Below are 14,627 nucleotides of genomic sequence, written 5' to 3' on the forward strand. Positions count from 1 at the left end.
TGTTGCTCTGTGTTTTAAGTAGCAATGCTTTAATGACCATAAGGTAAGCTTGTCTGAGATCGTAAGATGCAAGTAAGCTTTAATAAGCATACTGTTAAAGAATTGCCAACATTGAAAGCCTTTCTGTTGTTGCCATGCAGAGAATACTTGACTAGATAATGTATAAGCCTTGGGTATTAAAGGACAGGATTCCATTATTTTAAAAAGCTCATTACACTTGTTGGAGACTTCCAGTCATCTCTACAGACTTTACCCGTAAACTAAACAGAATGCCAATCATGTGTGGTCCATAACCTGTACAGTAATCCTTTAAGCAATGTATCTTGAGCTTGTTTCTTGTTTGCTTTTCATTTTTACTTTTATCATGTTTTCCCCATGAAACAAGTTGTCAGGCAGCAGGTCTTTTTGGATAAGAAACATTTTTACAAGTGGGGGCATCACATAGATTTCTACTTTCAGCATGTTACTTGGTACTTTAATAAAGCTGAATATATTATAATTAGGACTGCAGTGCAAGGAGAAGTGGTTTGAGTTGAGTGCTTCTGGTTTTTCTTATACTTGATTTTGACTGGCATTCCAGTAATGTATTTAAAAAGTAATTTATTTTTTCATGCCTCACAACCTTTTGTTTCCATCTAGATATTAAGTAAGCTGTCATGCAGCCAATGCATTGAAATATTTTTATTCTTCTACACTTATTTTTGTCTTGATTGGACTTTCATAATGATGGTTTGCCACCCAGGGCAGCGTATTTAATTAAAGTTAGTTTTTTGTGGTGTTGTGCATAGCTCCTCCCCTTTCTGGTTGACCACACCCCCCTTGACCCCACCCATTCAGCTGTCTCCTGCAGCCCCCCTGTGATTTGAAGTCACCAGCCGCCACTGGTTAGCACGCATAATTAAAGTGATACTGTTGGGCAGTTATATCTGCTCCAACAGACCTTATAGTGTACTGTTCTTATTTCCACAGTCTCTCCCAGATTATGTAAGAGCAACAGGTAGCACACTTGTGTTTGGTGCAGAAGGCATTGGGCTTTAGTCCCATACCAGGTAGATCACCTGCTGACACTGCAATGCAGGATAAGTGGGGTGCTGCTCTCCTGAGTGCGATACATTTTGGATTAGACATTTAACTGAGGACGCATTTACTTAAGCTGGTGAAAGCTGAGATGGATGTAAAACATCCCATGTCACCTATCAAAAAGAGTAGGGGAAGTTTCCCAGTCTGCTGGCCAAATTTCTCCTAGTAGAATAAATACCACCTTCAGTCTCCCCTGAAAAGAGACTACTAGCCTGGTGAGACTAACCCCATCAACAAAACATAAATAAAATGTCTTGTCCGGACAGTATTACCAGTCAGCAATGTTTATCTGCTGAATGTGTCCCCTTTTTCTTTCAGTGTTATGCAAGTACATAAATATTAATTTGTTTGCATGTCTCAGGTGTCCTATATTCTCTCAAAAGTAATAATTATGACCCTACAAGTTTTATGTAGCATGAGTGTCCCAATTCTCAAATCTGTGCAGTGAACCCTCTTATTAAATATTTGAGTATTATATATGCATGCCAGTTTTTTTTTGCATTGCAACAATATTGGCTATGTATGCATGTATGTATGTATGTATGTATGTATGCATGTATGTATGTATGTATGTATGTATGTATGTATGCATGTATGTATGTATGTATGTATGTATGTATGTATGTATGTATGTTTGTATGCATGTATGTATATATGTATGTATGTATGTATGTATGCATGTATGTATGTATGCATGTATGTATGTATGCATGTATGTATGTATGTATGTATGTATGTATGTATGCATGTATGTATGTATGTATTATTATTAGTATTATTACTGTTATGTTTATTATCATCATCATCATTATTAACATCATCACCAAAATATCTCATTTTCATATTCCCCTGCACTAAATTCATCCCAGGGGAAATATCACCTTAGATTTGCAGTCAAGCTTTTGTTTCCTAATGATTATTCACTTTGTGGTAATAAATATCAGGCACTACCATATGAGTGGTTTTGTTAGATTGCCTCCATGTTTTTAACGTCATGTCATTTTTTAATTTGTTGTTGTTCTAAATCAGATGGCCACTCATTTTCTGCTTTGTGCTAGACATGGGTAACCTGAATAATTGCTGTAGTACACAAGCTGTTAACGTAAAGTCTTCATTGTGTTCCTAAACCTCTGATACAATGGTGTCAAAGAGACCATAACAGTGCCTATCACTAATTTTTGGATGTGATAAGTTGAAAAAAACAGTGATATCAAAAAGGCTGGTGAAATTAAAAGAAGCGATATTAAATGAAAAATAGATATAAAAAATAAAGGTATATAACCAGTGTAATGAAAAGGATGTATCATTTTGAGCACAATACATATTGATTTACAGTGAAAATGAGAATTACAGTTGACTACAATTAATAATGAGGTACTTCCCCATAAATAGAAGCAAGGATACACTGCATAATTGTTCCAGATGTACATTAGTTCAGTATTCTTAGGGAAGGCTGACAAGTACATAGTATTAATTCTTCAGATATTTTAAGCCAGAAATAATCATGCTGATTAAAATACACACCACCTTTGTATTTCTTATTTCACTTGCCAGACTTCTATATGCTTAAATATAGGGATATTCATGTCATAGTATTTCTTTAAGTCTAGTCTTTTCACACCTGCTCCTTGTCTCAACAGGAGCTGCTTTGTTAAGCATCAGTGCTTCATATGCAGCCCCCACAGATTCAGACACTAACTAAATTAAAGCTAAGAATATGAAAGTAAATAATATCCAAGTGCTCAAGAATTGACTGAAACAGCTTCATAATGGGGTTCTTGTTAGCATCAGGGTTACCTTAGGAAGCTAATTTTATGCACTACTAATATCACTTTCTTATGTATGAACATAAATTTAATTCTAATTATAAATATATGAGATATTCTTGAAGAGCTGGATCCATTCTGCCTAGAAATCAAGGTAAATGGTCCCCAGTTTCTCTCTTTCTAATGCTAACCTTTATATAGAAGAATAGAATACTGGATACGTTAAGGTATGCATCTAGTTTTCCTTGATTCATAGTTAATGATAACCAAAAAGCTTGACTTTAAACTTTTTTATTATTTTAGTTCCTCATAAAATCATTGCAGAAAATGTCTTCACAAAATAAATCTTATCATAAGTGAGCTCCAATATATCTCTGGCTACAGAAAACAGAAGAGGGCTTTTGTTGAATTTCTTTTCTGCTCATTTCTGCTTTGGCTGTGAACAACATTGGCACCTTTATACAAAATGTATCACAGCTGTAAACTGAGTCATTCTTAAAATATTAAACAAAGTCTGGCAAATACAATAATGTTAAACAATGTGTTCTCCAGGAATTACAATACAGAATTGTGAGTTGAAGGGATTAAACAATAAAGTTTCATTTTTATTTGTCAACTTTACTGGAAATAGGTTATAATGTTCCTTAATACATGATGTTCCACACTGAGAAGGTTCACATTGTTTGTACCACTGGGAAGATAGTTACACCATTTTCATTTTAACTGAGTTTGCTAAATAACCTGTGCATGAAACTCTAGCTGTCCAAAATTTATAGTCGGTATACTTGTTGGCCAACTGCAAATTATTTGGACAGTTTTCATCAGCAAACAAGTACACTGATTATTGTCAGAGTATTTAAGTAAGATCAGGTAACAGTAGAAATTTGGAATTGTCTACCTTTCCCTATTAATTTCAGTCTCAGAGGTAGTACTACCAATAGGTATAGGGATGTATGGGCACAAACCTACAGCTGGGGTTGCTGCCTTTCAAAATTCTTTTTTTTTTGTATTATTATCTGTAGTGAAAGTTAATGGTAAGCAGTTCAACAAACAAGCCATCAACATAACAGGACTCAGTTTACACCTTATGTGTATTAAGAAGCATCACCTTATTATATCCTATTAAATATACCTTCTTTCACTTTAACATTCAAAAATCAGAAGTATCATTTTCATTTTAGCTAGAACTGGCCTGTGGACAATACACTATTCAAATGAAACCTGACTGATTTATGATAGACACTCTTTGCCTGTTTCACTGTTAAGTAGTAATGATCTGTTGTTCAACTTTCTGCTCTCTCTATAACCTTGTTTTCATTGTTTCTAGATTGCCACTGTTGTAATCTTCTGTTTTCAGGGATGATTACTGTTCTTCTATATTTCACATACATTTCATAATACAGGATGGATAGTGCATGCCTTAGAAAGGTGATCATGGGTGCTTTTAAATGCTTTATTTATTTATTTATTTGTTTATTTCCAGTCTGATGACCAGGAAAGTCCACAGGGCCCAGAGAGCCCATTTTCAGTGGAGGCACAGGGAGAAAAGCTCCACAATACAAAATACAAATACAAAAGAAGAATGTTTACATAATAGTAACAAAATAAATTCAATCAAAAATATGATGCAACCATAATAATATTGCAAACAACTTAGTAATAGCATAGTGAAACACACCATGACATTCCACATTCCAAGACAAAGGTATAGTTGCATTTAGATTGAGATCAATAGACAGACAATAGCAATTCCTAGGTAAGAAGCAATACTAGTGTTGATAAATGGAGTGTGGCTTGGTAATAAAAGATGTTATTGAGCTAGCAGGGAGGAACAAGAGAGTAAGGGATGTGGTTAGATTGGAAGGATACATCTACATTTCCATTTAGAGAAAAGGTAAGAATGGAGATGTGTTTTAAAGTTTTCCAGGTTCTGCATTGTCCTTTGAGTAGGGGGAAGAGAATTACATTTTTTAGCTAAGGAAAAAGAGAGGAGTAGTTGTCCAGGTGAGTGGTTAGGTTTATGAACACTATTTAGGTTTTGATTTTCAGATCTGTGTGTTCTGTTTGGTAGGTAAGGGGGAAGGATGTCATAAAGAGCAAGGCATTTAGTAGGGTTTAAGAGTAGTCTATGAGTTGTGATCAGTTGGAGGTAATCTATGTAGTGTGGAAGTTCTAGCCAATTTAGAGAGTGGAGGGCTTCACAGTGATGGGAGAAGTATTTAGAGTTAGTGGCAAATTTGGATATTTTGTTGTAACAGGTTTCTGACTTGGAAGTGAGGGGGGATGACAGGATAGTTAGCAGGGGAGCACCATGCATTAGGGAGGGAAAGAGGAAAGTTGAGGCGAGAGTATGGCTAGTGTGGAGTGAAAGAAATCGATTGTTCATGTAAAGTATACCAAGCTTTTGGTGAGTTTTCTTAATGTTTTGAAGAATATGCTTGTCAAATTTTAGTTGATCATCTATAATAGCTCCTAGTAATTTAGCATGGGGAACCACTCGATAGGAGTGTTGTTTTGGCTTAGTACTTGGAAAGAGGTTTTGTCAAAAGGGAAGGATTTTGAGGGTGGAAATATTAATATTTCAGATTTACTGGCATTTAGAGAAAGATGGTTTTGGAGCATCCAGGCTTCGGTGGTTGAGAAGACGGTCAGAGTCTTTGTTAGACATTTGGGAAGATTAGTGGCAGAGGAGACTATACTGAATTACTATGGTATTGGGAATGGCATAGTGGAAGGTGTTGCTAAAGATAATAAACAGCATAGGACTGAGTATGGATCCCTGGGGCACAACTGTGGGGGTATGGAGAAAAGAAGAGATGCCTTTTCTTCATTTAACAGCCTGTGCTCTATCAGTCAAGTAGCTCGAGAACCAGGATAGGGTGTTTTGAGAAAGATTAAGGTTTGAAAGATGGCTCAGAAGGTGGGTGTGGGAAACAATATTTAATGTCTTGGAAAGATTCAAGAGCACTGTGAATACTACTTTCCCAGAGTCATGGGCATGATTGACAGTGTCAAGGACAGAATGGAGAGCTGTTGTAGTACTGTGGCCTGGTCGGAATCCATGTTGGGTATGGGTAAGGAGATGGTTTTGAGTTAAGAAGGGCATAAGTTGGAGATTAATGCATTTTTCCAGGATCTTAGAGACTGGGGAGAGGATAGCTATCAGATGGAAGTTAGAGATATTGGTGTTTTTGCCACCTTTATGGAGAGGTATGATGTATGCCTTATGGCAGAGTTTGGGGACGTAGGATTCCTGAATGGATCTGTTGATTAAGATGCTAATGGGATATTCAATCCCATCAGTAGTAAGCTTGAGAAAGTTTGAAGGCATGCTGTCAGGGGAATTAGACAAGGTTTTATTTTGGAGAGAAGTCTTTTTATATAGTTGGCTGAGATGGGTTTAAGGTTGAAGATGGGGGAATTCAGGGAAGTATGAGTGGAGGGGGAGTGGAGGAAGAACTAGACTGAGAGGAGTGATTATTGTTGGGAAAGGTTTTGGTGAGTTCAGATATGGAGTTAATAAAGAAAGAGTTAAATAATGAAGCTAATTCTTGATCAGGCTTGCTGGGGTCTGGGCAGTGGTTGTTTTTGGTGCCTGAGTTAAGAAGAGCAGTTATGGTGTTCCAGAATTGTTTTAGATTTGTTGCATGGTTGGACTGGAGTTTGATGTAGTATGATTTTTCGTCTCTAATGATTTGTCTTTTTACAAGGTTACAGAGCTGTGTATTGTAGTAGAGTTTCAGGGAGTTTATTCTTTTTGTATAGTTTCCAGGATTTGTCCCTTTGGCGCATAAGTTGTTTGGTGTCTTTGGCTAGCCGCGGGGCAGTATTGATTTTTATTCTTTTTCTCCTTATTGGTGCAAGAGTATTAAGAGTATTTAGAAAGGTGGAATTGAAATAGTCGACAGCGTTGTCAATAGGAAGGTTTTTAAAACATTCAAGTTCCTTTCTTTCACGGAATTTAAGAATATATTGGGTTTGAAGTTACTGAGGTTATGTGTGTGTATGTAATGGTGCTGGTGTAGGGGGGAAGATGTTGAGCGAAGGGCAAAAGCAGGCAGGTAGTCACTGATGGAGTCAGGAATGGTGTCAGAGTCTATAATTTTATTAGGGTGAGAGACAAAGATCCAATCAAGGGTTGAACCAGAGGATTTAGCTTTATTGGGTCTGGTGACAGAGTGAATTATTTGGGTGAAGTTGAAGAGCTTGATAGATTGGGTGGGTGTTGAGCTATTAATGTTTTCCCAATTGATGTTTACATTGGCTAGAATGTAGGTTTCATTGTTTAATTTGGTTGAGGCTCATGACAGTATATTTTTGTATTTCATGAGATACATAATATATGTCAGTGTTTGAGCATTTATGCTGACATCAACTATATTTCTCCACCTCTTCTACCTTTAGACCATAAAAGGTAGCTGAGTAATGAAAAACGACTTCTTTGAGAAATGTTGCAGGATAAATCTTCAGGAAGATAATAATAAAGTAAGTTAGCATTTGTGCACTTGATGGAGATATTGAGAGCAATTAATCAACTTTCCAGCTTGCTATAGATTTTATCCTGTCCTTTTTAAAATCAGCATTCTTTCCATTACTCCTGCACACATCATGTATCCAGTTGCAGGACTATATTTATTTATTTTGTTCTAAAATGAAGTGAGTGTGTGTGTGTGTGTGTGTGTGTGTGTGTGTGTGTGTGTGTGTGTGTGTGTGTGTAGTTTCTGGATTTTTTTATTGTTATTTTATTACTACAATCAAAAAAGTCCCCACCTCTCAATGAACATTTTATTTCTGCCCCCCCCCCCACCCCAGGAGTTCATAGTGTTGTATAAATGTCCTCATCTCATGAAAATTTGACTTTAGCACCACATAGTATTTAAACAAGCTAGATGAATCACCCATGTCAATACTGTTGACTTTAATTACAGTTGCAGTACAGCATATCTCATTTAATGAAAATTTATAGCTTTGAATCTTAACTCTTCTTTCCTCTTCATAGCTCCACCAATCATAATTCAAATTCAGCCTAATGCATAACTTAATTATGCAATACTAATGAGCTGCTTATCATTAACACAGCAGGGGATGCAAGAAAACTATTCATTTGTTAAACTATTTATTTCCTATAAACATGAAATAATACAGAAATATCACCTTGTCTAAAATTATGTAAACTTGGTGAAACCTTTCAATTTTTTATGAAACTGCTGTTTTTGTACAAAGGATTAAATATTTGCAACAAATATTAATAGATGAGAGGAACAGAATCAACAAAATATGAGTACACAGACAAGATTGTCTTCACCCAATTAACTGATTAGAAATGAGGTTTGGGGACAAACCAATTTGTAATGGGACGCCTTCAATGTTTGAAGGTAGATGAGCAAGTGGGGGAGTGATTGTGGGAGGGGTAGGTTGGGGTTGGGGAAGGGATTAGGCTGGGATTGTAAGTTCAGCATGAGTTAAAATTGGGTAGGTAAGGGTTAATTATTGAAGGAAGGAGAGAGAAAGTGAGGTAGTTATAGGGTGGGGCTTAGAGTAGTTTTATATATGGGTACTAGGTTTAGGGAGCACACTTTGGCGTGATCGTGTTAGATTTGTATTACATCCGAGACCACCGTAAATACTGCAGTGGTCATGTAGGCCTTGAATGGTGTGGGTGCACTGGGAGTTTCTTACTTATTATATATTATTTTTGTTCCTTTTCTTTCTTCTGTGTACTTCTCTGTGGTTGTCTGACTAGGGCTGTGTGGGTTGTGATTAAGTGGGCAATCGTTGTTGTGCATTGCTCGTTAGGGGCCGAGGGAGTAGGGTTAACACTTGGTTGGTGGTGTTTCTGCCTCAGATGTAAGATTTTAGTGGGTAAGATTTATAGGTTCATAGATTATAGATTAGTACTAGGCTAACACCCTTGCGGGTCATTTTAAAGCTATCTAGTTACTTCATGTGAGAATCAAACCCAGTACTTTGTGTCTGTAAGGTAACCATTTTAACCATTTTGCCAAGGCCAGTTACAGTTCCTGACAGCTACTATTAAGTCCATAATGGTAGCTTGCAGGTCCTCATATCAGTCATTTGGTGGTTTGTGCGTTGGACAGGATTCCGGTTGCTGGTATGGTTATGGTTGCAGGTAGGATGGCTGTTAGCTAAATTAATATCTTAGTACTTGTCAGTGCATAAGTGTGGATTTGTGCTTTTGGGGAATTGGGTTTTGAAATGACATATCTCATGCCTTTATACCTGTATTGTGTGGAACATGCTTGTTAATGTAAGCCCAGTTGTTCTATCAAAGTGCAAAGTCTTTTAATAATATAATAAATGTGGTTCAGCTTACACTGTGTGCCTCTGTACCCATATTGTGTGGAACATGCTTGTTAATGTAAGCCTGGTTGTTCTATCAATTGGCAAAGTCTTTTAATAATATAATAAATGTGTTTCAGCTTACCCTGTGTGCCTCTGTACCCTTATTGTGCAGAACATGCCTGCTAATGTAAGCCTGGTTGTTGTATCAAAGGGCTAAGCTGCAACAAGAGCAATAAAAAAAATGTCCCTGGTTTGGGCCTTTGTCTCACTTTTGTTTATGGTTGCCCAGAGCTCTTGCTGTAAGTTGTTGAGAGGTATGTTGGGCTTTGTTCAAATGTCTTGCACTGAGGGTGGGGAGATATGACCATGCTGTTCAGTGCAGTTTCTCAGGCATTCCATGGGGCTCCTAGTGAGGTCACTGTAAATGTACCTCACAGCTGTACAGGTTTTCACAGTATGTCCAGATTTGGTCTCCTCTGGCCTTTCAATGTGGTTATACATGTCTGCCATCATAGCTTATCATTAAATGAGGTTTACTGCTCTAGGCCCTTCTTTTGACTGCAGCAGAGGATCAAGCTGGTTTGAAGAGCACTGGTGCAGCAGTTACAAAGCATAATGTTACAGTTACTTGGCTTAACTCTATACACTATTTTCTAAGTGGTTCCGACTGTACCTAAGATAATGTAACCACAGGAAGCCAAGAAGCAATGAATAAAGTCACAGCACAATTCCACATTAACTGACTTAATTGTTCTGATGAAGTTCAGTATACACTTGAACAAAAGTGCTTAACGTATTGTTTGTGGTGAATAAAACATATTTTCTGTGGAACTGTGCTGTGGTTTCGTTCATTACTCCTTGGCTTGCTGTGGTTACTAGTCTGGAACTTTTTGGATATGAGATAATGTACAATTCAGTATAAACTATAATTTTAGGTGAAATTGAAAAATCATACTTACAATTTTATTGTTTATATTAATCATATTGTAATTTTCACACTGACACTTAACCAGTAATTCTTTTGTTTTTTTTTCTCTCTCTCTCTCTTTCTCACTGGGATGGCTGAGTAAGGTAATCCTGTTGGTATCTTTCTGTTTATAGGTCATGGCATTGGTTGAAGAACAGATGGCAGAGATCCAGACGTTGTGACAGAGATGGGCCAACATTGTTTCTCAGGTGGAAAACCTGTTTTGGGATTTACCTAATAGTGAGACCTCGGTGCCTGTGGAATAGGGCAAAGCTAGTCAAAAGAGGAGTCAACCAGCAAAGAGCAAGCAGGTGACCAGAGGGAAGAGAGCATGTCAGTGACAATCAAGAGGTGTTGCAGTGGATGCTACAGTCATTGGAACAGGGCATACTGCTCCTGCAGTAATGATATGTTGGTGAAAGCTTTGGTAGCCATGTCAGCCTTGGGAGAGTGGGGAACAGCCTGGGTTCAGGTGGTAAAAAGTTACGTCAGGGGCGGGAGGACCCTGCATGTGGGTTAGGAGACCAGATGAGTCTAAGTGAGGAGGGGCACATTTTTGGGGAACACGTTTCTGGGGTAGGTAGCCCAGACTTGTGCAGAGGTATTGTGACATCATTGATGGCGGGGATGGATTCCTGCTAGCAAGAGGTGTGTTCAGATTTTGGGTTTCTGGTGATTGATTGGCTACACAGCCCCTGGGCCAGGGGAGTGGTGCAGTATTCTCGACCTCTCATATACTCTCCTCAGTCAAAGAAAAGATTTGGAAAGAGGAGTATGTGGATATCTTTGATTTAATTGACATATATGGGGTCCAGTGGTTGGTGGAGATGGAAACTGTGAACAGCAAAGATCTCTTGTAAGACTTAGTGGCCCTGAGGACAAAGAAATATGGGCCATTTGTGACCATGAATTTGGGAGAATTGGGTGTTGGGCTTTGTTTATTATATGGAAGCCTGGCTAGAGAAGAATAGTACATTGGCCCTTGTGCTCTTGGCATATTTCTTGCCAATACTGGAGGAGCAATGGCTTTGCACTGTTAATGCCTGGTTATGGTATGATCAGAGGTTTTGTAAGAGGAAAGAGGTTGATCAGTCCCTCCATTGGGAAGTAAGCACCGCAACATATGGCTGGCTACTGTGATGGATAGCTTCAGTGCAGGTAACGGCAGGGGAGGTAGGAGGAGAAGGGGTTGGAGTATGTTGGGTTTTTAACATGGGGAGATGTACATGTGTGGCATGTAGGTTCTTGCACACTTGTTTACAGAGTGCAGGTGTACACCCAGTGGTGCAGTGTGGCTGGCGAGAAGGTAATACAATCAGCCAAGCTTCATTTTCCCCTGATCCGAGGGGGTTATCAGCTGCCTTTCAGGGATTCCAAAGTATGCGAGGCAGGGGGAATTTTCATTGGCAGAGAGGTGGGGGTGACTTTTTGGTGGCAAGAGGAATACCTGGGGTCACATTCTCCCATTAACTGGCAGGTGTTACAAGTCATGTTCCAGCAATATCCAGCTATGGCAGTGGTGGAGGAACTAATTAAGGAATTTTCTTGGGGATTTTCTACTAAATTAAAGGTGGGAGGAGATGGAAACAGTTTGTAAGAACCTGAGATCAGTGCAGGGGAAGGAAGATATTTTGGAAACTTTGGTGGAGAAGAAGCATCAGATGGGTAGGATTCCAGGCCCTTTTCACAGCCCACCTTTGACAATTTTAAGGTTTTGCCATTAGACTTGATGCCTAAGAAGACAGTGGGTGAACTTTGGATGATTCATCATTTGTCTTACCCAGAGGGGAACTCTATGAATGATTTTATTTTGGTAGAAGAAGTTAATGTGAGTTATGCATCATTGCATGATGTGGTGCAAGTCATTACAGGGTTTAAAGGTCTGTGGTTGGTGAGGGTGAATATTGAATCTGCCTTCCAACTTCTGCCAGTTCAGGGATAGGAATGGCTGCAGATGGGCATGGTGGTTGGAAGCAAGTTTTATTTTGACAAGGCTATGCTAATGGGATGCTCTGTAGCCTGTGCTACTTTTGAGACATTTAACACAGCATTACACTGGATTTGGCATGATCAGGTGGACACTCAAACAGCAGTTTGTTACTTAGATGACTTCTTCTTGGTAGGTGAAGGGTGTTGGGCAGCTCTGGTAGGTATGCAGGAGTTTGTGAGGATGTGTGAAGAACTGGGGGTCAAAGTGGCTAGACAGAAATTGGAAGCTCCAGTGAAGTCATTGGATAATCTGGGTTTGTTGGTGGATGTGGAACGTGGATTATTTTGTCTACCAAAGGACAAGATAAACCATTTGAAAGAAAAGATAGCCTGGGTGAAGGCTGTGGATAAAGTCTGGATTAAGGATGTCATGGAGCTTTTAGGGCTTCTGGATTTTGAATGTCAGGCTGTTCACCCAGGTCATACTTTCTGTAGGCCTATGGCCTTTCTCCTAAAAGGGGAAAAAAGCAAGCATCATTGAGTAAGACTCGCCAAGTTGACACAGGATGATTTAACACTTTGGTTTTTCTTTTTAGAGCAGTTTAATGCAGTTTCCTTTTGGGTGTCAAATTGGGTTGGTCAATGGGATTTGCAGTTATTTACAGATATAGCAGGAGGTATCGGTAAGGGGGCATTTTTTGGGGGTGAGTGGTTTGTGATTCCTTGGCTGGTTGAGTGGAAGGAGGATTGAAAGAAGGATGTTGCTTTCTTAGAGATAATGTTGACTTGGGCTGCATCCCTGGTTTGGCAGGAGTGGTTTAGGAGAAGGAGGGTTATATGTATATTGGACACTAGTGCAGTGGTTCGAGTTTTACAGGTGAAGACAGCTAAGTCTGAACAATCACTGGTAGTTTAAGTAAGATAGTTTTACAGTGTTTGCTAATTCACTTTTCTTTTACAGGTGTGCATGTGGCAGGGGCTAGGAATGTGATTGCTGACAATTTGACTAGCCTTCAGGTTTCAAGGTTTTGGCAGTTAGCTCTGATGGCATTGGAAGAACTGGAGACAGTGCCAGACGAGGTGTAGAGAATTAGGTTGCAGAGACCAAGTGGATGTTGAAACAGTCCTGGGCAGCATCTACCAGGAGGGCATACAGTTGGGCATTGTGGGATTTAGATGGATTTATTTTCAGCTGCCCAAGAAGGAGGGAGTCTGGTTGGAAGAACTGTTATTGCAATACTTGGCTCTGGCTTGTGTACATGGTAGGGCAGTGCAGTCGGTTAAGGTGGACTTGGCCGCAATCAGTATATTTGCTCATGTGGCAGGGTTGTGTGATTTCACTAAATCCTGGACAGTTGGGCGTAGGTCAAAAGGGTGGGGTAGAGAGGATGGCTTGAATAGGATAATCACTGGCTGTTGAAAAGGCAAGTTTGGAAGGTTGCATTGTGGGGCTTAGCTTTGGTGAGTGAGGAATCAGTTGATTATGTTTTCTGGGTGACATTGAGCTTATGGATGTATTATGGGGCTTTTAGCATCTTTGAGTTGTTGAGGTCAATTGTTTGGGGGGATGTCATGATGCTGTCTGGAGCAGTTCACATTTGGTTGCAGAAATTAAAGACAGATCAGGTTGGGAAGAGCACCCAAATAGTATTCGGAAAAATAGGTACGATCAGAAGTGTCCAGTGGTTTGGACTAGGAAATTCATAATGTCCAATAGGGGGAGTTCACATAATCTCATTTTTTTATCAAAGGGTGATAAGATGATAACAGGTGTCACTTGATATATGTAATGAGGAGGGTACTCCACTGTATGGGTTTTGTGGGTGAGAGAATATCCATCCATTAATTTCAGATGAATAGAGCTTTGGATTTAGTGAAGGAAGGTAGTTCAGTTGAGGTCATTAAGAGGGTGGGGAGCTGGTCTTCAAATGTCTTTTTGTCTTATATTAGGTAATGAATAATGAGACTAGTCACTAATACATTTTTTTGTAGGTCATGAGATTGTCATCCTAGGCCACTCACATGATTATTGGGCAGTGAAGAGGGCTACAGTTAGGATTAATGGTTCGGATTTGGGTTTGCATTGGTTTGGGTGGAGAATCAGATGGCATATCAATAGAGGCCTCAGGTGGAATCAGCTTATGCAAGAGTTTGCAGGTATACAATCACAGATGGGGCTTCCTCAAGATTTGATGATACATTTGGCAGGTAATGATTTGGGTTTAATTCCAAAGCGGCAGTTGGTGCACCAGATAAGGGAGGAATTTGTTACTTTAACTTATTCATTCCAATGGAGTTCAGGAAGTTTGCACTGGATCTTCCAATGGGCGGCGCCTAAGTCTTTTGACAGAATCAAATTACATCCTCACATTTCAAACAAATGTTCATATATCTAGAACTGTACAGGTTATGAAAAAAGTATAAATGTCAAACCCTTCCTCACAAAATCTTGTTATAGTGGTAGTATTATTTAGATTCTAGGTTTTAGACTGAATTTTATAAGTCACAGTAAACACAGTAACTATTACATTTGTAATATTTTGTAAATGACTTGTAATATGCCAATACCACTCAAGTTACAC

Source organism: Protopterus annectens, chromosome 4.part0 (genome assembly GCF_019279795.1).
Source record: "Protopterus annectens isolate FY-2018-M chromosome 4.part0, PAN1.0, whole genome shotgun sequence".
Taxonomy (NCBI): domain Eukaryota; kingdom Metazoa; phylum Chordata; order Ceratodontiformes; family Protopteridae; genus Protopterus; species Protopterus annectens.